Consider the following 26037-nt stretch of genomic DNA (forward strand, 5'->3'; position numbering starts at 1 on the left):
GCTATATGGGTTATATTGTTATTGACACTATGACTGTATGTCTTAGTAAAAGTCCTATGTATTATAACCGTTAATCCGTATGGAACGTGAAATGTCAGGTATAGATCGACGGTATTGATTTATACAGGTAGACATCCTGCTAAAGGTTGCTAACTACAACCATCGTTTGACAAGTCGAAAACATGCGTTGACATTTCTACACTACTTACTCCATGACGCTAATAAATCATTGATGTGGAACTTTTAGCACGCCTTTTTTTAGTGTTGGTGCAGAGGTTACTAGTTGCAATTTAGTTATGAGCTCATTATAGATCCCTGATTTGTTTCGTTACCGTATAGAATTGAAATAAGATTTATAGTAGGTTTTTGTTCACTTATACTAGTTTAAAGAGACTATATATAGTGGGATAGTTTGTGACTCAAAATGATAAGTGTCATTACCAAAAAATTAGAGTTATGTAACACTTAAATAATAACATGACTCTCTTGGTAAAGGTTTATAAACTTATAAACAAATAAGTTATATTCATACACCTTTCATTTTTGAGCGGAAGTATTTTTGGCGAAACTAATTCTCTTGACACAAACAAAAAGGTGTAAGATGATGCTTAAGAATTATTGTGACATGAAAACACAATGTTTATTTGGGAGGAGTTTGCCCCACTGATTCAGTTTTGGTTTCTAAATTAAATAAGATAACACTTAAGGTTACTACAACACGACCTTACAAGTTTAATAAACTCAAAATCTATGAGTTTTACATATAAACTACAAAATTGCTTGAACGAAACTTCAAGAGTAAAGTTGTTTATTTTATGTTTTCACAAAATATGATGTAGGATCCCATGGAAATGACATTGCGGAATTAAGAACATCAATCATGAATCAAACAATAAGAAAATCAACATAAGGTGTAAATAATTCTATTTAGTTCAATTAGTCTCGAAGGTAATCTCAAGTGTACAAATGTGGAAATGTAAGAACTCTTTTTTCTCTCTCTCTCAATACTTAAGACTATAAAACTATATATAGTAATTCCCTCAACAAACTCCAAAATGTATAGTGTGACTAATGCATAAAGTACAACCTCAATGTCCACACTAAAATAGATAGATATATCAAAGTAAGATCAACTTCGATATAGAGAACTATCCATGACCTTCTATAGAGAAGTTGGGACTTCTCCGTGAACTTCTATATATAAGATTCTCTATCATCATCACCAGTAGAAATGCCACATCATCAAATTCATACTTCTTGACTCAACATGTGACATGTCTTATTTTTATATAACTTGGTATTCAAAATCCTTATATAAAAATGCATTTTGGTCATGGGAACCGTAAAATTTGATACAAGTATGACTTATATATTTATCAAATTCTGTACTTTTGAGATTTGAACAAAAAACATTTCTACATGAGTCCAAAAACATTTTTATAACTCGTCTATTTTTATAGTTTTGATAGAAAAGTACGAATATATAAAATTTGGTCAATAGATAAATTTTATAAAACACTTTTGGTTATAAAAGTACTTTGTGTAAAAACCTATAGAACGCACCAATAATTTTTTGTTGAAGTATCTTAATGCATGTATTCCTCAGGTTTATTAGCAGGTTGGAAGAGTATGCATAGAAGAACCTGCATTATTTTATTATACCTATGTAAACGTTGAATGTTTAGGCGTGTGTTGTGACTAAGCAATAGCCATTTTCAATGTAAATTCTGTTTGGGTAATAATAGAAGATTTTATTTTGTAATGTTCAATGTATGTTCAATAATTGTGATCACTGATTTACGTTGCGCAACTCGTCGTTTCCGCCGGCGACCGGGGGTGTGAAAAATTGGTATCATAGTTATTGGCTATAACGAACTAGTACTTTCTTAGGAAAGCACAACTATAGCCTAGGGCTTACTCTCTTAAGGTTAGGTATATTGTGTAACCTACAAATATAGGGTTATATATACATATATAAACTTGAACCCTCAAATACTAATACAACGCAAGGTTTTGGTAACCCTTCATGTCTTCGGCGAATACTGTTTTGGTGACCCTTAGACGGTGAAAATCAGTTTTTCAAACTCTTATACTCAGAATGTTCAAAATGTCCTCTGTTTAAAAATATGAGAAAACGCGAATCAGTTTCCGATTTCCCGAACAAATCGAACTCACGTTTCAAGGGTGAGTTTCTATAGCCCTATTTTTTGTTTTTCTAATTTGGGAGAGAATACATGTGTGTTTAATGAAGTGTTGATGATTTTCAAGTTTTCATACGTTAAAATGCATCATACTTTGTTATTGGTCAAAAGTTTGGGAAATAGCAATCTAAAATGTTATAAATCATCAATAAAGCTTATAAGTTAAAGTAGAATGCTGAAAGATGATATAATTTTACCTTGATGAGAAATTAGAGTATGAAGGTTAAGAAAAACCACAAAGTCATAAGTAAATTGCTATAAGAATGCAAATATATTATATGATTTATAAAGATTCTGATCTTTTGTTATATATAAGTTTAAGCATGTTATGAATATATAAAAAGATTTTATATATAACCAAAAATTTTATTCAACATAATTATGTACAAAACAAAAGTATATTGCCTAAATTGGTTGAAAAACGAAGTTTGAACAATTACATGAGAATTAGTTGAAAATACTAAAAATCAACTAAACGTTTACGAAGTTATGTAAAAATGAGTTTAAAAACGATTTTTATTATTTTTTTATAATTTTTATAAAAATAAAAATCAGTTTTACTTAATTATGAAATTTGTCGCATACGATAGCATAAATGAATTCCGGATTTTAAGAATCGTTATCTAAGAAATTATGTATCGTTTCAATTATGTAACTTATCGATTATTATGGAAATTGTTGGTATCACATTGGTTGAAAACTGGAAAATATTATAAAAGCAGATGTTATGTTGTCCAAATTTTGTCATAACAGATAATAAAATTCGGAAATCCTTTAAGTCTTACGAATCTCAAATACTAAAAGTCTTAAATCAAAGATTATTTCTAAACAACAAAATTAAAAGTATTTGAAAATCTTATAAATGAAAGTTTAGGATTAGGATGCGTAGACACATTGTTAGGATCCAACACATAGGGGATTTTCTATATGAGCTATGTTTGTTTCTAAAAGCTATAGGAATTAGGATCATTTCCTAAACTATATGAGCTATATTTTTATCGACACTATAACTATGTGTCTTAGTAAAAGTCATATGTGGTATAACTGTTAATCTATACGGAACGTGGAACGTCAGATATAGATCAACGGTACTGATTTATACGGGTAGATATCCCGCCAACGATTGCTAGCTACAATCATCGTCTGACAAGCCGAAAACAGACATTGACGTTTCTACATTACTTACTCCACGACAATGATAAAACATTGATGTGGAACTTTTAGCACACCCTTTTTGTGTTGGTGCAAAGGCTTCGAGCCGCAATTTGGTTATGAGTTCATTATAGATCCCTCATTGTTTCGTTACCGTATAGAATTGAAATAAAATTTATATGTGGTTTTTGTTCACTTATCTTCACCAAAATCCAACACAACCAAAACCAATATATCATTTATCAGCAACAATTTGGAATTTATAAAACAAAATTAGGTGAATTTAGGATCAAGACATTGTAATGGCAGTAGGTTATTTATCAACAAAAAAAAATTGGATTTTTCATGAAATATACTCAGATTGACAGCAAACACAAAGACAAACACCAAATTAGTCGCGATCTACATACTCAAATTGGCACCAAACACACAGATTTGTGTCTTCAATAGTCCAACAAGGTAAGGTTCGATAGTCTCCTAAAGAGTAGCCACGACGGAACTTCGGAATCGTATATTTATTTTGAAGCCCGAAATCACAAATCGGTTTTGAACTCTAGAATCGAGATCGACAGAGAGAGCTACTGATGGGTCTCAGTTTCTTTCCAGGATTCTCTCTACCTTAATTTTCTCTCCATTGTTGCGATGAACAATAAAACCTGAGCTTTTTTTTTGAAATAAATGATCACCGAAGAAGAGGGGTTACAAACTAAGGGATGAGAGTCGCCTGAGACAAGGTGAAGAGTAGATGAGAAGAGGTAGGCGGTGATGGCTTTTACAAGACAATGCAATGAAAAAAGAGAGGAGGGAGTTATAGGACGAAAATGCCCCCTCTCGAACAGAGATACCCTAACGACATTAGACCCAGGGACCATCCGTGTCGGATTTGGAAACGTTAGGGACCATCGGTGTTACTCTAATGACAGATATCATTAAATTGCTATTTTTTGCAAAACACGGGACCATTTTTGAAATTTTGTGTAAAAAGTATGTAAATACGATAATAATATATCTATTAAGCAGCTTTTCGGGACTTGAATAAATTTATTATCTATAGTTTTGATGAGAAAATAAGCAATGTTCATGTGAACCCCAGTTGAGACTTGAGACATTGAAAACTAGTGCCTTAAAAGCCCAGCTCCCCATCTTTGGTCCAATATTAGTTTATTCATCTCAAGACTTATAATATTAATTTAAACTCATGGTTTTCCAACTATCGTAGAAAAAGTTCAACCATTTGAACCAATGCAATAATTTATCGTCATTATTTGCATTAGATGCTTTCTATGTTGTAACTATATGTAAAAATTTATGTGTTGGTTCTATACCATGTTTTGAAAAGAGGACCGGACCGGCCGGTTTAACTGGGAATTGGTTTCGGATCTGGTTCATGTTGTGAATCGGTAAATACGGTCCGGTTGAACCTGTAAAAATCAGGAATTTAAAAAAATATATATATATTTTTTATTTTTTATATAATTAATATTAATAATTATGTAATTATGACATCATCCGGTTTTTCCGGTTTTTGAAACGTGTCCGACCGGTTAGATCAGTTGAACCATCGAAACTATAAGACTGATCGGTTTGGTCTCCAGTCCAGTTTTTAAAACTTTGGTTCTATATCATAGGTGAACGGTGAACCGTATTTGTTATAAATTATAATATTTAATTTAACATATTAATAACTCATGTACATGTATATATGTATAACGATTGATTATATCTAACATCCAAGCTTTCGTACCTAATGGTAATAAAGTATTTCTTTAGTGGTGAGTAAGTATTACTCAAAAGCTATTTGTAAATTTTATGGAATGTGGATTACAAGCGAGGAAATAAGAATTTATATTTAATGAAAAGGGATTTGTTTTTTTTAATAAGTTAAAAGAACGGGAAATAAAATGTGAATTTTTTATAAAATAACTTTCTTGTAAGTCATTTCATCCGATAGATCATCTCCAATTCATTTCTATTTTCCCCCATAAATTGAGTAAAAAATAGAGTAATAGTGTTTCATCTTCAACCCTACTCTATTTTTTACCCCCAAAATATATTCCTAAAATATTCTATTTTTATAACTTATATATATTATCAAATACACTCATTTATTAATTAGCTTTTAACAAATATATATTATATATTTTAAATACAATAATATTACAAATTATATTATCATAAATAAAAAAATTATATATAATAAATTTTAAATAACTATTAATTTTTTATAAATAATTATTAAATAAATAAGATTATATATATAATAACTATATCAAGATCACGATCATATTCGATTACTATATTTTATAAATTATGTTATCGTGTTTCAAGTCTTCAGTGTATTTTTAATTTTTTTTATATGAATTCGATAAATAAATATTAAATTCTGTATTTATGATTAATTAATATAAATTAGTACATAACATAATATTAGAAATATTAAATATTGCATTTAAATTATAATTAGTAGATAAAAATAAACTAGAAATATATAAAATAAAAAAGAGAGGGTATAAAATCGGTAATTAAAACTTCAACTCAATTTTTGGATATATGAATAGTATTCCCCCAAATATGGGAGAATACTATTCATATATCCAAAAATGGAGATGGAAATGGGGTAGGTTGGAGAAGAATAGGGGAAGAAATTATGGAAAAATGGAGTTTTGGGGTGGGTTGGGGATGCCCTTAAATGACTCTTGTAATTAAGATAACTCTCGTGTGATTCATTTTGTTATTAAGCTTACACATGTGTCTCTTTATGGAATAATTAGATGAATCCACGTACATTATGCAATAAATAAATTGCATAGTTAAAATACTGAATTTATATGTTATTCAAAACAACTGTGTGTGTGTTGGAGGGGGGGGGGGGGGCGTTTGAGTCCTAGAATATTTGAAGTTGTAAGTAGAGATGAAATCATAAGTTATTTTAATATATATCAAAATGAAACTTATCCTATATAATTAATACTTCAATAGGAATTTAACTACAATAAATATTTAACTAAAAATGCAATGAACATTCTACTCTTTTCCTTAAATCATTCTTCTCATCGCTTACTATTTCTTAGCATTTTCTCAAGCTCACCTCAGGCTCTGCATGTACTATATCTCTGTCTCTACCTCTATCCCTTCTCTACTATTCTCTTCATCTTGCCATCTCTCTCCAAACTCTATATCATGTCATCTTTCTCTGATCTTCTTTATAATCTATTCATGCTCTACTCTATCCCTTACTCTGTTTTTCTCGTATCTCCGACTCTTAGCATGCATTCTCATACTCTTCTTGGTTCATCTCATACTCTTCATCTTGATCCCCCATGGATACATTGACATTCTTTTTCTCCTCTTGAATACTTCACGGATTCCTTACTCTTAATCCCTCATGGATTACTACTAAGTTCTTACAAAGAACTATCTTATCGTGTTCCTCTCACAGAACCTTTCTTCTATCTCCTCTAACCACACACCATCTTTATTCCTACATGAATCATCTATCTACATCTCTAAAGGGATCATAATCTCTTTCCCTGCAGTAACATAATCTCATTCCCGAAGGAATCATAGTCTTTATTCTTAAAGGAATCATACTCTTATCTAAATATTTTATGTGATTCATCACATAACTCTTGTCCCATGGACAATCTATATATGTATATTATCAAGAGATCTTATACTACTCATCTAATACTTAACTCGTTAAGTACTTAATCTTTATATATGTTTATTAACATATAGGCATGCTACACAATACCATTATTGTCTTTACATACATACATACATACATACATACATACATACACACAGACATACACACATACATACACACATACATACACACATACATACATACATACATACATACATACATACATACGTACGTACATACGTACGTATATACGTACATACGTACATACATACATACATACATACATACATACATACATATATACATATTCTTATGATTTTATTACATATAATCATACTCTGTCTCTATCTAACATCTCTTAGGTATCAACATATACCTTTTCATCATCTACTCATTCATAGGATTGTACTACATATAATCCCATTTTTTCTTTATCTACTCTTATGTGTATTACTCATAATACCCTTGTTACATGTACATCTCTACATACGTTGGTTATATATACATGCTCGACTACATGATCTTAAATGTAATACCACAACTATATAATCTTACATAGGATTATAGTACATATAATCCTATTCTTTATTTCTCTTTGTCATGCTCAGATACATGACTCTTACATACAAACATACATACATGCATGTAAATAAATATATAAAATAATCTAGAGAGAGTGAGAGTAATAACTCACCTTGTTAGTTAGTGAGGACTAACTACCCTAGGCTCCATTCTTCCATTGATGCATCTTGATCCATCCTCTTTGCTCTTAGCCCTATTCATATACATATACAAGTTTATTAATACTTGTTTTAGCCTGTTAAGAGCTTAATGACTCTTATGGTCATAATGACCACTTAATGGATCAATATTCTAACTTCTCATTTTCTTCTTCTAATCTCACCCAACCAATTAATTAAGCATCTCATACTCCTTAATTCATTATAATCTATATCTAATGCTTCGATTCACTAATCACTAGTTAGGGTTTCAAGGTTTCTAAACACTTGATTAATCATCACTAATAAACTTTCTTAACACAATCTTACATAATTAATTCGATTCTTCAAAAACACCATTAAAGCCCTACTGTAATGTCCCAAAAACTCAGAACCAAAAATTTTGTTTTTATATTATATAAACCATCAACCAAACATGTTTATCAAAACCATAAAGAGATCAGAGTATATAAGTAATTATCCAAAATTACATCAGAGTCGATAAAGCAAAAAATCATGGTGTGTGCAATACGATCATCCTAAGCCCTTCCCTTTCGAACCGAAAGTAACTGAAACATAAACTGAAAACCGTAAGCACAAAGCTTAGTGAGTTCCCCATACCATACATACAATGGGCCATGCCCGCCATCTATCGGGCCTCTACCAACATCGAGCCCTGCCCGGTACAGATCTGTCAGTAACATGTAATGGGCTCCGCCCAACACACTCATCAGGCCCCGCCCGACATACATACAAACACATACAACACATGCAACACACACATACAGCTAGCATACAAATAACAATAATCCATGGGCTGACATTGGTGCCTTCGACCCGCCAAACACTATGAGGAGACTCACCTTAATCATCTAATAGACAAATAACAATCGGGTTGCCGAACCGAAGAATCCCCACACTATAGATGATCAAATAATACCTTAATGAATAATTAGGTCATAAACCGTAACCAAAAGCCCAAATCCAATCCCAACTCTTAGGGTAAAAGACCATTTTACCCCTCAAGGCTAAACTCACTCAATCAAATCCCAAACACTTAAAATAGACCAAAAATACGTTCTAGGCCCACAACACGTAGTACGTCATTCGTGCTTATCTAGTATGCCCTTCGTACTTAGCCTATACGCCCCGTGTATTCAGGTTGACCAATAACGGGATTCAGACCTAGTATGCGCCAATGTACTGGTTAGAGTCCAATTTCTTAACCAAATGTCTTATTCCCTTAAGATCTTAACATCCAAACCTCGGATCTACATCTAAATAAGGTCTTAATCCATAAATTTGGCAACTTTACTCACTTTCATGTCTTAATGGGACTCCAACACTAAACCCTAGGACCAAAACTTCATAAAAAGGCCAAAAACTCAAGCATGGGCTAACTTTAACCCTCAAGATCCTATTTTTATGACTCTATGTACTACAAAATGCTCAAAATGACAGCTTAAATGGCCTGGAGTAGTCCATACTCCTTAAGACCAAGGTTTTGGGACAAATAAGTGCATAAACAAGGACATAAAGATATCTAGAACAAGGAACTCCAATGTATGAACTTGATACCATCTAAAGATGCACAGTGAGGTGTAGAATCTGGATCTAAGGGATTGAATGCACCACTCCTTCTTCAAGGACCTTCCTTCACTACCAAGAACCACCCAATAACACCACAAGATCACAATAAGGCTCAAGAACACTCAAAAGAGGGCTAGGGTTTCATGGGATATCTTTTAGGGTAAGGAGGGTGATAACGATGCATAAATAGGGTCCAAACCCTAAAAATTAGGGTTTATCCCCTGACCATATACACCCTGCGTACTAGACGTACGCCCAACGTACGCACCCACCCTTAAATTTTCATTTAACGCCCCTTGGGACCAAATTTGCAAACTAATTTAATACCAAGGGTCAAAATGTAAATTACCTTGAATCGGGTGTGACAATTCTTCCTCACTTGAATTAGACTTCGCCATCGAAGTCCGCTGCCGCAAATTACTCTGGGTAATGCTCCCTCATCTAGTCCTCAGGCTCCCACGTCCACCCTGAACCCTTTCGGTGCTGCCACTGCTCCTTCACGAGATCCACAACCTTGTTTCACAGAGTCTTCGTCCTCCTATCAAGGATCGTCACTGGTCTCTCTATATAATTTAGGCGATCATCCACCTGAATGTCCTCCATTGGAACCACTACGGAATCATCAACCAAATATTTCCGCAACTGAGAGCCATAAAAAGTATTATGGATCTGACTGAGCTCCTTTGGCAGATCGAAACGATACGCAACCCTGCCCACCCGGGCTAACACCCTAAAAGGACCAATATACCTGGGGCCTAGCTTACCTCGCTTCCTAAATCGGATGACACCTTTCCAAGATGACACCTTCAGGAGTACTCTATCCCCAACCTGAAACTCTAAGTCTGACTAGTATCTATCTGTGTAACTCTTATGTCGACTCTATGTTGTCTGAAGTCTGTCGCGAACTTGCTGAATCAGTTCCGTCGTTTAGAGTACCACCTCCGTACTCCCCATTACCCGCTGACCGACCTCATCCCAACATATCGGGGTCCTACACTTCCTCCCATAGAGCATCTCAAAAGGAGGTTGATCAATATTGGCATGATAACAGTTGTTACAAGAAATTTCCGCCAAAGGAAGATACGTATCCCAACTCCCGCCAAAATCCAGTACACATGCACGGAGCATGTCCTTCAATGTCTGGATAGTCCGCTCACGTTGACCATCAGTCTGCGGGTGGAAATCGGTGTTAAAGTGCAGACGAGTACCCAACTCCTCAGGGAATCTCTTCCAGAACTTGGAAGTAAACCAAACATCCCTATCAAAAACCACTGAAACCGGAATCCCATATTGTGCCACGACCTCTCGAATGTAGATGTCGGCTTGCTTCTCGGCCGATATACTCTCCCGGATCGGGATAAAGTGTGCGATTTTGGTCAATCGATCCACGATGACCCATATCGAATCCACTATGCACGCCGTCTGCGGTAACTTCGTGATAAAATCCATCGTAATATATTCCCATTTCCAAACGGGAACACCCAACGACTCCATTTTGTCGTGTGGTCACTGATGCTTGGCCTTGACTTTCCTGCAAGTCAAGCAACTCTCTACATACCACGCCACACCCCGCTTCATGCAGGGCCACCAATAGTCGAGCCGGAGAACTCTATACATTTTTGTCGCTCTGGGATGAATAGAGAACCTCGACTTGTGCGCCTCCTCCATCAAAACCTGACGCATACCACCCTAATATGGAACCCACACCCTTCGATGAAGAGTCAATAATCCCCGACTATCATAATCAAGGGAAGCCACCTGACCCACTATATACTTACTCTTCCAGTGTTCTTCATTTATAGCCTCAAACTGAGCCTCTTGAATATGCTCTAATAGTGGGGTAATCACGGTCATCCTCAAACACACATCCTTGATCAGGGTAATAACTGCCTTGAGGATAAGAGCATTGGCCACCACGTTGGCCTTCCCTGGATGATAGATGATATCATAGTCATAATCCTTCACCACATCCAACCATCTACGCTTTCTCATGTTCAGATTCGGCTGATCCATCAGATACCTAAGACTCTTGTGATCCGTGTAAATAGTACAACGGACCCCATAGAGGTAATTTCGCCAAATCTTGAGGGCGAAAAGCACGGCCTCCAACTCCAAATCATGTGTAGGATAATTCGCATCATGAGGCTTCAGCTGCCTCGAAGCGTAAGCGATCACATGACCCCGCTGCATCAGCATTGCACCCAAACCCATGATTGATGCATCATTGTATACCAGAAAATCCTCGACACCCTCAGGCAGGGTCAGAAGCGGCGCCTCACACAATCTTTGCCACAAAGTCTCAAAAGTTGTCTGCTGCTCAGGCCCCCAACAGAAAGTGACAATCTTCTCCGTCAACCGGGTCAAAGGAATCACTATCTTGGAGAAACCTTAAATGAATCTCCAATAGTAACCCGCTAATCCCAGGAAACTCCGAATCTCAGATGGAGACACCGGAACGTCCCACCTCATCACCACCACAACCTTGACTGGATCGACCAGAATACCGTTCTGGTTGACCAAGTGTTCCAGGAACTGCACCCCGTGCAACTAGAACTCACACTTGGAGAACTTTGCATACAACTTCTCCCTCCTCAAATTCTCCAACACCTCTATCAAATGTTCATCATGTTGTTCCTGAGTCTTGGAGTATACTAGGATGTCATCAATAAATACAATCACAGACCGATCCAGCGTAGACCTGCTTATGCGATTCATGAGATCCATGAATGCGGATATAGCATTGGTGAGTCCGAAGGGAATCACCACAAACTCGTAATAACCATAACAATTTCAGAAGGCCGTATTCTACGCATCCTCCTCTCTGACCCTCATATGATGATAACCTGAATGCAAATCAATCTTGGAAAACCAAAATGCACCCTGAAGCTGGTCAACTAAATCATCTATCCTTGTGAGCAGATTACACAGTCAACTTATTCAACTCTTGGTAGTTGATACACATCCAATGTGACCCATCCTTTTTCTTCACAAATAAGATCGATGCTCCCCATGGTGAACTACTCTGCCGGATAAATCCCTTGTCTAACAGCTCCTGTAGCTGTGTAGACAACTCCTGCATCTCTGGGGGTGCTAACCGATAAAGTGCTTTGGCTATCGGAGCCGCACTCCAAGTCAATCTGAAACTCCACCTGCCTCTCTGGAGGAACTCCAGAAAAATCCTCTGGGAGCATATTTGGGTACTCCCGAACAACCGGTACATCACACACAGACACCTTACCCTTCTCCCGGGTATATATCACATAAGCCACAAATCCAGAACAACCCTGCTGAAGATAACGTCTGGCCCTAACTGCTGAACAGAGAGCCGGTCCACGCTGAACACCCTCTCCTTGAATTACTAAATATCCCCTACTTGGGGTTCGAATACATACCAAATTATGCTCTCAATAAATCCTTGCCCCATTAGGGCTCAACCAATCCATCCCCACAATAACCTTGCTGTCGTGCATGGGAATGGGAACCAAATCGATCGGGTATCACTCTCTAAACAACTCCAATACGCGTCCTCGATGAACCCTTGATACCCGCACAGGACGATCATCAGATATCTCAACCTGTAACTGATGATCCAACTCCCCCGGAGCATCAACAAACCTCTTGCTGAGCGTAAGAGATACAAATGATCAGGTAGCCCCGGAATCAAACAAAACCAGAGCGGAGATACCGTTCACAAGGAACAAAACTATAAGCAAAACATAGATATAGCAGGAATATCAGAATAAATAAAGAGATAAGGAGAAGATACATACTCGTCACCATATCGGGTGTCGCACGAACCTCCTTGGCTATCAACTAAAATTCCATGCTCCTCACAACAGGCACCTCTTCCTTGTCCTGGCGGCCATCTGTGATCCTCAAGGTCAACGGAGCGGGTGCTGCAAATGGTCATACCGCTGCTAAACTAGAGCAGTTGGCCTTCTTATGGCCCCTGTAATTGAAATGGAAGCAAATCAGATCAGATACCTGGGTGGTGGTGGTGGCAGTGCAATCCCTGTTGAAGTGACCCGTCCTGCCGCACTTGAAGTAACCGGAACCACCCACCCTGCAAGCTCCATCGTGCGCCTTGCCGCAGTGGCCCCGACCCTACTGGCCCGTCGATCTCGAATCAAAAACCTTGGGCCTCTTGACTGAACCCTCAGAACTCTGAACCTGATACGACTTCCTCATCTTCTCCATCTCCAGGTCAAACTTTGTATCTCTGGCTCTTGCCACCATATCATCCAGTGTCCTGCAACTATATATGCTCACAAACTGTCTGATATCGCTCCTCAACATATCATGATATCTCGCCTTCTTCATCTCCTCGTCCACCACATATTGCGGAACCAGTAATTCCCTCTCACAGAACATAGTGGTGATCTCCGCCACCGTCTCAGTAGTCTGGAGAAGGTCCTGAAACTCCCTCGCAAACTGCTGGACCTCAATCATAGGTGCAAACACCGCCTGAAACCTCTTCACGAAATCCTCCCAAGTCATCGACTCAACCGCCTCACCTCCCAAGGCGTGACCATCCTCCTTCCACCATTCTCGAGTTTTGTCTTTCAGAAGGCAGGCTGCAAGTCTAGCCTTTTCCCCCTCGGGGCAGCAGCTAGTACGAAAGGCGTTCATGGAATCCGCTAACCAATGCCTGCTCGCAATCGGGTCCTTCTTCCCAAAGAACTTCGGAGCCCCACATGCCCGGAACTCTCGGAAAATCAAAGTGCGAGCTCCCACCATTGCCACCATCTCAGAACGAAAAGCGCCCAAGCGCTCATCCAAAATCTCTACGATACCATCCTTGATCGTACTGAAGATCATAGGAGTCTGGTCAAGAATACTGTAGGTAATCTCTGATGAAATGAACTCCCGCATCTGATCATCCATAAGCCCAGCCCCAAAGCTCGAACCCGAACCATCACCGACACCATAACCAACACCGGCACCCATATCTCCACCAGAACTTCCTCGAGTGACCACGATATTGAAAATAAAACATATAAACCATCAGAATATACTCGAAGAATCCCACATTCTACAAGCTCCCTGGTATCATCGTGACTTTCCTTGACTCGAGTACGGATCTTCTTCTTCTAGTAGTACGGGCCCAATACTACCTTTCACATCTCTCTGTACTTTCCTCAAGGATCACCCCGAATCCCCCAAGTTACTTCCCTATCAATCCAAACAATCTCTAGCAAGAAAAGCTAACTTCACCAAATCACCTCCTAGGTTTTCCTAGGACTACCATCACACCACTCTGCCATCATCTATAGAAGGACCTCCCTCTAACACCCTCTAACTAGCTTACTAACACAATTACATACCATCGAAACCATAAAATTCCTCAAATGAAAGGTCTCACACTACAACGGTTGGACTAAAACAAGAGTTGGACAATCGGGTTAAACCTAACCTTCTAAAATTATTGTAACACTTGGATTCAGGTATGTTCCTTTTTAGTCCTTAGGGTGTTGAATTTATTGCAAAATAAGTCCCTTCGTACGCTGGGCGTACGTCTATGTACGCTTAGTGTAAAAGGGCATGCAGAGTCGGGACTTTTAGCCACGTACGCGAGGCGTACGAAGCGTACACAGGGCGTACGTAGCCTTTCACTAAAACCCTAATTTAGGGCAAGAGCCTTATTTAAGCTCAATTATGACCTTGGACCATCACTCTTATCAGCCTCCACTGCCTTTAAACGTCCCTAAAAACCCTAATACCCCTTGAGAGTGATCCTTGAGCTTGAAAGTGACTTTGGTGGCCTTTTTGGTGTGTTTGCAAGAAGAAGAAGTTGGTGAGCAAGCCTTGGACGTGGTTAAGCTTCAAGACCCTGAATCTACATCATCTTAGGAGGCTTTTGGAGGTAAAAAGCTCCTACCTTGTTAATCCTTTTAATACCTATAGTTAGGGTTTGTTTATAAGCTCATTTTTGGTCCATGGATTCTCTTTTGTGAGTTTGGGCAACTCCAAAAGCTTGCAATGCTAGATCTTATTCCCTGTGGTGTGTTAGAGGTAGAAAAATGCTATCTTGATGGTTGTTATGGCACCATGCATGAATATAGGTCCTTAAAGTGATTCTTAATGGACAAAATGGGATGTTGGTTTCCCATAAGGCATGAAAAGGCATAAAGTTGCCAACTTTATGCCTTAGGATCCCTTAAATGGCCGAGATCTGGAAGTTGACGAAGTGACTGCATGGATTAAGCACTTAATGGCTGAAAGTGCTTAACAACTTAGTACGTTGAGTGTACTAAAATATACGTCGCGCGTAATTCCTAAAGATCGAGTATGCTAAGCGTACTGATGTTACACTGTAACGCCCGTGTTTCGGGGCTAAGCATTACTAGGTGATATAATAGTCTAGGTCAACAATTGTAAATCTTTTTGAAGTAATAAAGATGAATTATTTGAGTATTATGTGATTTATGTGCTTATATATTTGATTATAAAGAACTAATAAAAATAAGCGTCAAAATTTAAGTTTTGAAAAAACCCGATATCGATACATAAAGTTGTAGTGGTCAAAACAAGGATTTTGGGGATATAAAGAACGCCGAAATCCGAGTTATAATGAAGAAGTTATGAACCGTCGAAGTTTCGCGACAGAACCGGCACGGCACCGGGAGACGTAAATAGTGAATTTACGATAGAGTGACTTTTAGCCTTAGCGATCTAAATGAGAGTCGTAGAAAACGTTAAACAGAGAGCGTGCATAAAAAGAACGCCCAAATATGACTTCGTATGAGGAAGTTATGATTTTTCGAAGTTTCAGCTTAGCAGTGTACAGCCCGAAGTTCGAATATTAGATCGAGCGGTTTTTAACCGACACAACCTAAATGAGAATCGAAGATCTCATTAATAGTAGCGTAACGATAAAAAGACAGACGAAAACGGACGTCGGATGAAGAAGTTATGAATTTTTAACGGACCAATCCTGTCCCGGCCTGTTAAGAATATAACTTTTAAGATAAAGTAAAAATTAGCCGACGGAGTCTAAACAAAAGTTGTAGAGTACGTTCCCGCCTACGCGTGGATATAAAGAACGTCGAAAACGGAGTTCGTATACGAAAGTTACAAATTTTAGAAGTTGGAATGGAAAATCTCGAAGCTGAGTGCGAGCCTACGCCCTGCGTAGAGAAGGGACGCCCAATGTCCGAAGTACGCCCTGCGTACAAGGTAACTACGCATAGCGTACAGCTGCCTTATGCGGACCCAAACGAGCCACGCACCACCATCCGAAAATTTCCACGTATCGGTCTTATCCGAGTTACGCCCCGCGTAGCCAAGGACTACGCCCAGCGTACGTCCGAGTCCTCGCCCTATAAAAGAGTTGCAAAGGCTGCCGAAGAAAGCACTCATTTCTCCCATCTTTCTCTCACTAGTTTCTCTCTCTAAGATCCCTAAACCCCCCTAAAGCCTAAGAAAACCCCCTAGCCCCCGAAGGAAGCCCAGGAGATCCCGAAGGCTCCAAGAAAAAAAAAAGAGTTTTTCGGTTTGAAACTCTGCCCGCGCGGAGCCCGGTTTTCAAGCAAACTTCCCAGTTTCGTCAAAGAAGGTTATTTTAAGAAGCGAGGTGTTGTTCGGATCACTCCGTATCAAGTGAGTGTATAGTCACTTTCATCTTACACATAGATATGAAGTATTTTATATAAATTATGTGCTATGTGTATAAATATGTTATTTGTTTACCTGAGATATTTGCTGGATGAAGGATCTATACTTCTTTCCTTCAGATCTGAAACTTTTTCCTTTAGATCTACACTTTCTCATCTCAGATGTTAACTTTTTCTTCAGATCTAAACTGTATACTTTGAGATCTATGTTGGATGAAAGATCTGAACTTCTTTCCTTCAGATTTGAACTTTTTCTTCAGATTCAGATCGTATATGTATTTTATGCTTTGAAAGTTATGCTGCATAAAAGATGTAAGCTTTGTTTTACAGATCTGGACCATGTATGTATTTTATATCTACAAATATGTTGGGTAGAACATGGGTAGATAAAAAAGTTGGTGTGTGGTGAAATAAAATGACGAGAGGCCTCAATGTTGACGTTGTTCCAGTCATCTAGCGGAGTATGGATGACGACCACAGAATTTTCTAGGAAGTCCAATGGAACGCTAGCAGGCTCGCAACCTGTAGGTGTTTGTGAACGAAGTGTTCACCGGTGTACTCCATCCCCCCCATGGTTGCCTTGCGGAAACTTATGGCTGAGGAATCCCCTTAGCAGTAGTGTCCATCCCGATGAAATTCCTTAGGATAGGTCCCTTATGATAGATGCTTTAGGGACGTAAGGTGAGGATAACGGGAACGGGTAATCGGGTTTAATGATTGTTGAAAATAATAAACTTATTTATTGTGGATTGAAAACCCTATATGCTCACCAGGCTCCCCAGCCTGACCCACTGAGTTTCTTGTATTACAGGTAGTGGCAAAAGCATAGTTGGATGACTTGACGAGAGATTATGGATTTGAGGCCAGATAGTGTTTTGTGGCCTAAGATGTTTATTTCTTTTTTAGGTTTATGCTTATGATCTGTATCGATGATTGACATCCCGGGTTTTTTTTGTAATGTAATGAAAATACATTTCTTTAAGAAATGCTTTGATAAATTTATATCATATTTTGTTTTGGGAACAAATTCCGCAATACTTTTCTTAAGAAGTTACTCTGATTTTTATTAAAAAGCATAAACGAAATCGGTCTTTTCTGGCCGTAAAAATGGGGATGTCACAGTTGGTATCAGAGCATTGGTTTAAGCGAACTAGGAATTTGTAGGATTTCTAGACTTAAACTTAGAATGCTAAGCGATGATCGTGAGATGAGTGTCTTCCATATTTTAGACACAAGCACTAGTTTATTTTAGGAAGGATGCCTAAAATGCTTTTATGTGTTAAATGCTTTATGTTTGCCTTGTATGCTATTATTTGTTCGGATCAATGGCCTGTTGCCGACCGGATCTAGAAACCTTATGTGTTTAGGATTCTAGGCGTTCGAATACGATATTAGAACTAGCATGTAACTTTTCGGAGTGATAAGGGGAATTTAAACGTCTATCGTGAATAAAGGTCTAAATTCACCTAATTTGGCGTATAGATCAAAATGGCAAGAACTCGAAGTGGAGCTAGAAACACAAATGGAAACAGGAATCAGCGGCCTCATCCCGAAGTGATTGAGAAGGTGCCGATAGTCGAAGTTGCACATGAGCCAGTCACAATGGCTGTAGTTCAAGCCATGATTCGGGCTATGATGGCCGAATAGAGGGAAGAAATGAGACAATTGTTGCTGAATAACAGAAGTGAACCTTCAATGCCTGTTGAACAACCAGAATGAAATGACGGAGAGTCTAAGGAAGGGAATAACAGCCACACTGTCAGTCAAGTGGAACCCCCAGTGGTGAGAAGGAATGAACCGGCGAGGGAAATCGACCGAGATGGACGTATGTATAAGAACTTCTTGTGTAACATCCTGATTTCCGAGCTATAACATTTCTATATGTGAGTATGAGTTTGCCTGGGGTGACTCGACGAGTTGGTGCCTCCACTCGTCGAGTAGGGTCGCGTCTGGGTGACGTGGAAAATGAATGGACTCGACGAGTCGGAGGGATGACTTGCCGAGTCAGCACTGTTGGCAGAAACCCTAATTCTTTCGGGCCTAGACCTATTTAAAGGCACTTAAGGTCTCCTATTGCGGCTACCCTTCAGAGGAGAGAACCCTAAACGAGTCATGAGTGCTTTGGGCAAGAAAGAGAGCCAGGTTGAGCTTCTTGGTGGGTGTCTTGCAAGGAAGATGAAGGTTTCAAGCCAAAGGGGCCAGAGGAGGTTGTAGATCCGCGATTTGAAACCAAGGAGCATCAGTTGGAGGTATCAATTCATACCCCCTTTCTTCCCTATTTGAGTAGATCTTTCTTTTGTGGATTAGGGCTTATATTACCTTCTTGGTGGGGTTTTGAATGCATCAAACCCCTCTTATGAGCTGATAGCATAGATCTGGACCTTGGAGGGTCCAGAGATTGCGAAAGTGGGAAGCCATGGTCGAGCATGATGGGTTTTGAGCATTCTAACACTTCCTAAGTGTACATGCAACCCTAATAACATTGGATCTATGTTTGTCTAATAATCATGCAAAGTTGAATTCCAAGGTTATATTCCTATCTAGCATACATGGGGAACATTTTTAACTTGAATGAAAGATAGAATAACTTACCTTGTTGTTGATTATGATCCTTGAAACCTTGTGAGCCTAGCACCCCAAGTGTGATGCCTCAAATGCTTCACACAACACCAAATGCAAAGGAGTAAACTTTGAGAGAATCTTACACTTGCAAAATCGGCTCTAGCCCTCTTGTTTCTTATGTGTCACCAATTTTGGTGGAGAATGGGTTTCTTATATAGTGTTGACACATCTAGGGTTACACCATGTAAACCTTAATGTGTCATGACTCTTCATTTCCATGACCCATGGGTTTGTAACTCCCATGGAGCATCCTATGGGTGGAACCCAACTTGATAATCCATGGAGCCTCTTAGCCCACTATATAAGATATGGAAGATTTACATAATCTACCCATATATTTAATTAGTTATCTTTTGATCACTTAATTAATTCTAAATTAATTCTTGATCAAACTAATTAAATAATATTATTAATCTATTAGAACTTATAATATATTAATAAACCATAAGTGTTATTTCTCTCATTTTAGTTTATCCAATTGCATGGTGCCATGCAACCCAAATGGACCATGCCGGGTCGGGTCAAGTACATACCAGAAATAGTTATGGACTTAGACACCTTATCCAACAGTCTCCCACTTGGATAAGTCTAATAACTATAACTGCAATACTTCAGGAACCGATCGGCAATCGTAGCTCTTTTCAAGGTTTCTCGGAACTAAGAAGATGATGATACGCCATTTCAGATAAGTGATCATATAATCCTCTATTCTAGATATCAGCCGGACAAATACGTGGAACAATGTCTTACTTTGTGTCCAGCAGTTTGTTTCCCGATTTCCGATTTGTTTGACATAGAACTCAATTGAACACATCAACTTAGTTCTGACCGGGCCCGGTACATAGGTCAAAACAAAATCATCGAAGGGCCCAAATATCAGCTTCTAATCCAAGAAGGAACAGATAAACTTCGACTCATATGTTTGTTCTACTACTCATTGAATTATACACAAGAGCACATTTTATAACATCGAGTTACCAATGCGTTTTCGTACAATCAATGCATAACCAACTCATAAGTAACAAATCATATATCTAGGTTTGAAGACTTATATGATATTACCGTCTCACGATCACTCGAGATAAATTCCATGAAGTGATTCCAGTGAGCGTGGGTTGAGTCCAATGCTCAGAACTTATGAGCACTCATGAGTGTTGTAGCCATGTCCAACAACTTAGACCTCTGCAACCAATCATGACAATCTTGATTCATACCTACTTCCGACATATGACCGACTGTGGAGGTTCGAATAATATGATATACCAAACATAATTATTCTGGAAGTCAAAACATGCAAAAGAAATATAGTAAACGATCGACAAGAGATAGCAACACTTTACTCATAAATAAAACACCTTTTATTCATCATCTAATGTCAATTACACTTTACAAATTTCAAGGTTATCTAACTACTAAATCTAATATCATCCTTCAGCCCTATGCTCCGAGCATGCTGGAGATGCTTAACCCGAGCCAGTCCTTTCGTGAGGGGATCTGCTGGATTCTCATCTGATGATACCCTCTTTGCCACGATGAGTCCTTCTTCTATTCGATGTCTGATGAAATGGTATTTTCTGTCGATGTGTCTGGATCTCCCGTGATCCCTTGGTTCCTTGGCTAAGGCAACTGCACTTTCACTATCACAGAAAATTTCCATTGGCTCTTTAATAGCTGGTACAACTCCAAGGTCTCCAATGAAGTTCTTCAGCCATATCGCCTCCTTTGCTGCCTTGCTAGCTGCTATATACTCTAATTCGCAAGTTGAATCAGCCACTGTCTCTTGCTAGGAACTCTTCCAAGAAATTGCTCCTCCATTTAAGGTAAAGACCCAGCCTGACTAAGAGCGGAAATTATCCCTATCAGTCTGAAAGCTAGCATCACTATACCCTACAACTCTCAAGTCTTCACTCCCACCGAGGGTAAGGACCCAGTCCTTAGTCCTCCGTAGGTACTTGAGGATATTCTTTACCGCAATCCAGTGTGCCTTGCCAGGGTTCCCCTGATACCTGCTAACCATGCTCAAAGCAAAGGCTACATCAGGTCGAGTACACGTCATAGCATACATGATCGATCCTACAGCCGAAGCATAAGGTATTCGACTCATTTCTGCTATCTCAGCCTCAGTACTAGGGCTTTGTGTCTTACTCAATCTGGCATTACTCTGGATGGGTAACTCTCCTTTCTTGGAGTCCTGCATGCCGAATCTCTTCAACACCTTATCCAAGTAAGTACTCTGACTAAGTCCAATTAGTCTTTTACTCCGGTCTCTCAAGATCCTTATCCCTAGAATATAGACAGCTTCTCCTAGGTCCTTCATAGAGAAACACTTCCCAAGCCAGGACTTAACTTCCTGCAGAGTTGGGATGTCATTTCCTATGAGTAGTATGTCATCCACATACAATACTAAAAAGCTAACTATACTCCCACTAGCCTTGACATATACACAAGATTCATCTTCACTCCTAGAAAAGCCAAATTCTTTGACTTTCTCATCAAAGCAAAGATTCCATCTGCGAGGTGCTTGCTTTAATCCATAAATGGATTTCCCAAGCTTACACACTTTATTAGGGTACTTTGTATTGACAAAACCCTCTGGCTGACTCATGTAAACATCCTCAGCCAACTTTCCATTAAGGAAAGCGGTTTTGACATCCATTTGCCATATTTCATAGTCATGAAATGCAGCTATGGCTAACAGAACCCTAATAGACTTAATCTTGGCCACTGGAGAAAAGGTCTCATCATAATCAACTCCCGGAGTTTGTGAGAAACCCTTTGCAACCAGTCGTGCCTTATAAGTGTGTACATTACTATCCATGTCGGTCTTCTTCTTGAAGATCCATTTGCACCCTACAGTCTTACGACCTGGTACATTCTCAACCAAGTTCCAAACTTGATTGTCATACATGGACTGTATCTCGCTGTCCATTGCCTCTTTCCACTTGGCTGACTCAGGGCCTGCCATGGCTTCCGCGTAACTGTTAGGTTCATCCAGACCTATCAGTGTCTCATCACTGATAAGTGTATCACCTTCCGCAGTAATATGGAATTCATAGTAATGCTCAGGTGCATTCCTAACCCTTGTGGAACGCCTCAGAGGTACAGACTTGTCAATTGGCTCAACAGAAGTTTCCTCCTCAAGTTGAGTGCTAGGGTTTGAAGTTCCTTCACCACTTGACTCTTGAATTTCTTCAAGGTCAACTTGCCTCCCACTGTCTCCTTAGCTTATGAACTCTCTCTCTCGAAAGAAAGCCCTCCTAGCTACAAAGACCACATTCTCACTAGGTCTGTAGAAGAGGTAACCAAAGGATTTCTGTGGGTAGCCGATGAAAATACACCTCTTACTTCGTGGTTCGAGCTTATCATGAGTCTCGCGTCTCACGAAAGCCTCGCAACCCCAAATCTTAATGTGGTCTAGTTTGGGTACTTTACCAGTCCACATCTCATGAGGAGTTTTGGCAACTTTCTTTGTGGGAACTAGATTAAGGATATGGGCGGTAGTCTCTAAGGCATACCCCCAAAATGAGATTGGTAGCGAAGCTCGACTCATCATGGAACGAACCATATCCAACAAGGTTCGATTACGCCTCTCAGCTACACCATTCAACTGCGGTGTCCTGGGAGGTGTCAATTATGAGACAATCCCACATTCCCTAAGATAGTCGAGGAACTCTGAACTAAGATACTCACCACCTAAGATAGTCGAGGCCTCTCTTGTCGTGCACTTTGATGGTATCTTTCCATCAGATCTTGGTGCATTTCAAAAGGGTAGAAGTCCTCATAGGACTTTTGGAGTTCTGTTGTCATGGTGGCCAACATGATGCATGCCACTTTTGTAGCATCCCTTTCATGTGCCCGGAAGTCAGCGATCTCCTGGGGAGTTGCAGTGGTCTCATCAATCTCCTTAAGCTCCTTGTCAAGGACATATTCTTTTTCCTCGTAGCGGGTAATCATCCTGATGTTTCTGATCCATTAATTGAAGTTGGATCCATCAAAAGTGACTTTCCCACACAAGTTCATAAGGGTAAAGGAGCCATTAGGATTAGAGCCAGAAGCAGCATTGTTTGAAGACATCTGAAAGAAGAGAACAAGATTAGTTTAGATATTAAGAGAGTCCTTAATAAAACACCCAAATGTAATATTAAGGCTAGGATCCAATCACAATATATTATAACTTAGAAGAGGTATGCCGTAATCCAAGCTATAACATATTTGAAAGGTAGGTGAATGACGATTCACCAATTTCCACCATGAAAAACGAAATATAAATATTAGGTTTTTAATTGGTTCTTAGAAATTCCTAGATTCTTTTGAGATTCAATGAACTTTTCAAAGAAATGTTTCAATCTCGAGTGTGCCCTCCAAGTTTTGTGACTGGGATACCGAGGATCACAAAACGAGGTGTGAAGTAACCATGCAAATCACTTGGTACACTCAATGTTTATTACTCAATCGATGTGCCGGTTAACCACACGAGCTCCACCGACCTATAATAAACTTTAAGTCACCCTTTACCTACCTTGTTAAGTCCAAGTTAGTGTACCGGTTAACCACACGAGCTCCACTAACGACTTAAACAAAGTGTAAAGTGTAATTTCATGGATTAGCACCTTATTCACATTTTCCTAAAGTAACTAAGATTGAGAATTTAATAAAAGCATTTAGTTACTTTATAATATTCATCATACTTTTAATGAGAATTTATAATATTCATACCCGTTCGGCTAACGACCCTCCACCGATCAAGGAAGCGGTGGGTGAGAGTGGACACCCATTAAGTTGCCATTTTATAGGCAACAACCTTATACCCCCCTTATAGACCGGCTTCGTGAATGAGGCGTACTAGCGGTAAGACGACTTGTCGTTATACATATATATATTAGTAACTTATAATATTATAAAGTATAAGGGTTGAATTTTAACTTTTAAAATTCTAAGGATTGGAACTAAAGTTTTAATCAAGACTTTACATGTTCCAAAACTTGAGGGCAAGTTTTGTAAACTTCCAAAACTTTTCATTTCTTATAACTTATGAATTAATTGAGTAATAAAAATGAAGACTCTTCATTTTTATAACTCTTGTGTTCTTTTAATGGCTTTAATAAAAGTGAGACTTTTGGTTTTCCATAACTTGAGGACAAGTTATGGACTCCATTAAAACACATTATGATCATGAATTAAACTACCATGAAGGTTACAAACAATTCCTATGATCATCTAATCTTCATAAGTTCAAGAACATGAATATGAACACTTTCAAGAATAAAAAAATTACACTTAAAAAAACTTGTAATTTTAATAATTGCCATTGTAAATGGATTAGCATAAACATTACACCATCTAAAACAAGCTTTAAAACATCAAAACAGTTTAGGGTAATGTTTCTAGTCCATTTCCAACAACAAATGTGCAAACTTTCATACGAGCAGAAAATAGAAAAACGATTTTTTTTCAAGCTGTTTGCACACAAAAAAAAACAAACAAACCTAGGCTCTGACACCACTGATGGGTTTTGAGCATTCTAACACTTCCTAAGTGTACATGCAACCCTAATAACCTTGGATCTATGTTTGTCTAATAATCATGCAAAGTTGAATTCCAAGGTTATATTCCTATCTAGCATACATGGGGAACATTTTTAACTTGAATGAAAGATAGAATAACTTACCTTGTTGTTGATTATGATCCTTGAAACCTTGTGAGCCTAGCACCCCAAGTGTGATGCCTCAAATGCTTCACACAACACCAAATGCAAAGGAGTAAACTTTGAGAGAATCTTACACTTGCAAAATCGGCTCTAGCCCTCTTGTTTCTTATGTGTCACCAATTTTGGTGGAGAATGGGTTTCTTATATAGTGTTGACACATCTAGGGTTACACCATGTAAACCCTAATGTGTCATGACTCTTCATTTCCATGACCCATGGGTTTGTAACTCCCATGGAGCATCCTATGGGTGGAACCCAACTTGATAATCCATGGAGCCTCTTAGCCCACTATATAAGATATGGAAGATTTACATAATCTACCCATATATTTAATTAGTTATCTTTTGATCACTTAATTAATTCTAAATTAATTCTTGATCAAACTAATTAAATAATATTATTAATCTATTAGAACTTATAATATATTAATAAACCATAAGTGTTATTTCTCTCATTTTAGTTTATCCAATTGCATGGTGCCATGCAACCCAAATGGACCATGCCGGGTCGGGTCAAGTACATACCAGAAATAGTTATGGACTTAGACACCTTATCCAACAGTCTCCCACTTGGATAAGTCTAATAACTATAACTGCAATACTTCAGGAACCGATCGGCAATCGTAGCTCTTTTCAAGGTTTCTCGGAACTGAGAAGATAATGATACGCCATTTCAGATAAGTGATCATATAATCCTCTATTCTAGATATCAGCCGGACAAATACGTGGAACAATGTCTTACTTTGTGTCCAGCAGTTTGTTTCCCGATTTCCGATTTGTTTGAC

Source organism: Lactuca virosa, chromosome 7 (assembly GCF_052849685.1).
Source record: "Lactuca virosa cultivar CGN04683 chromosome 7, Lactuca_virosa_CGN04683_v6, whole genome shotgun sequence".
Classification (NCBI taxonomy): domain Eukaryota; kingdom Viridiplantae; phylum Streptophyta; class Magnoliopsida; order Asterales; family Asteraceae; genus Lactuca; species Lactuca virosa.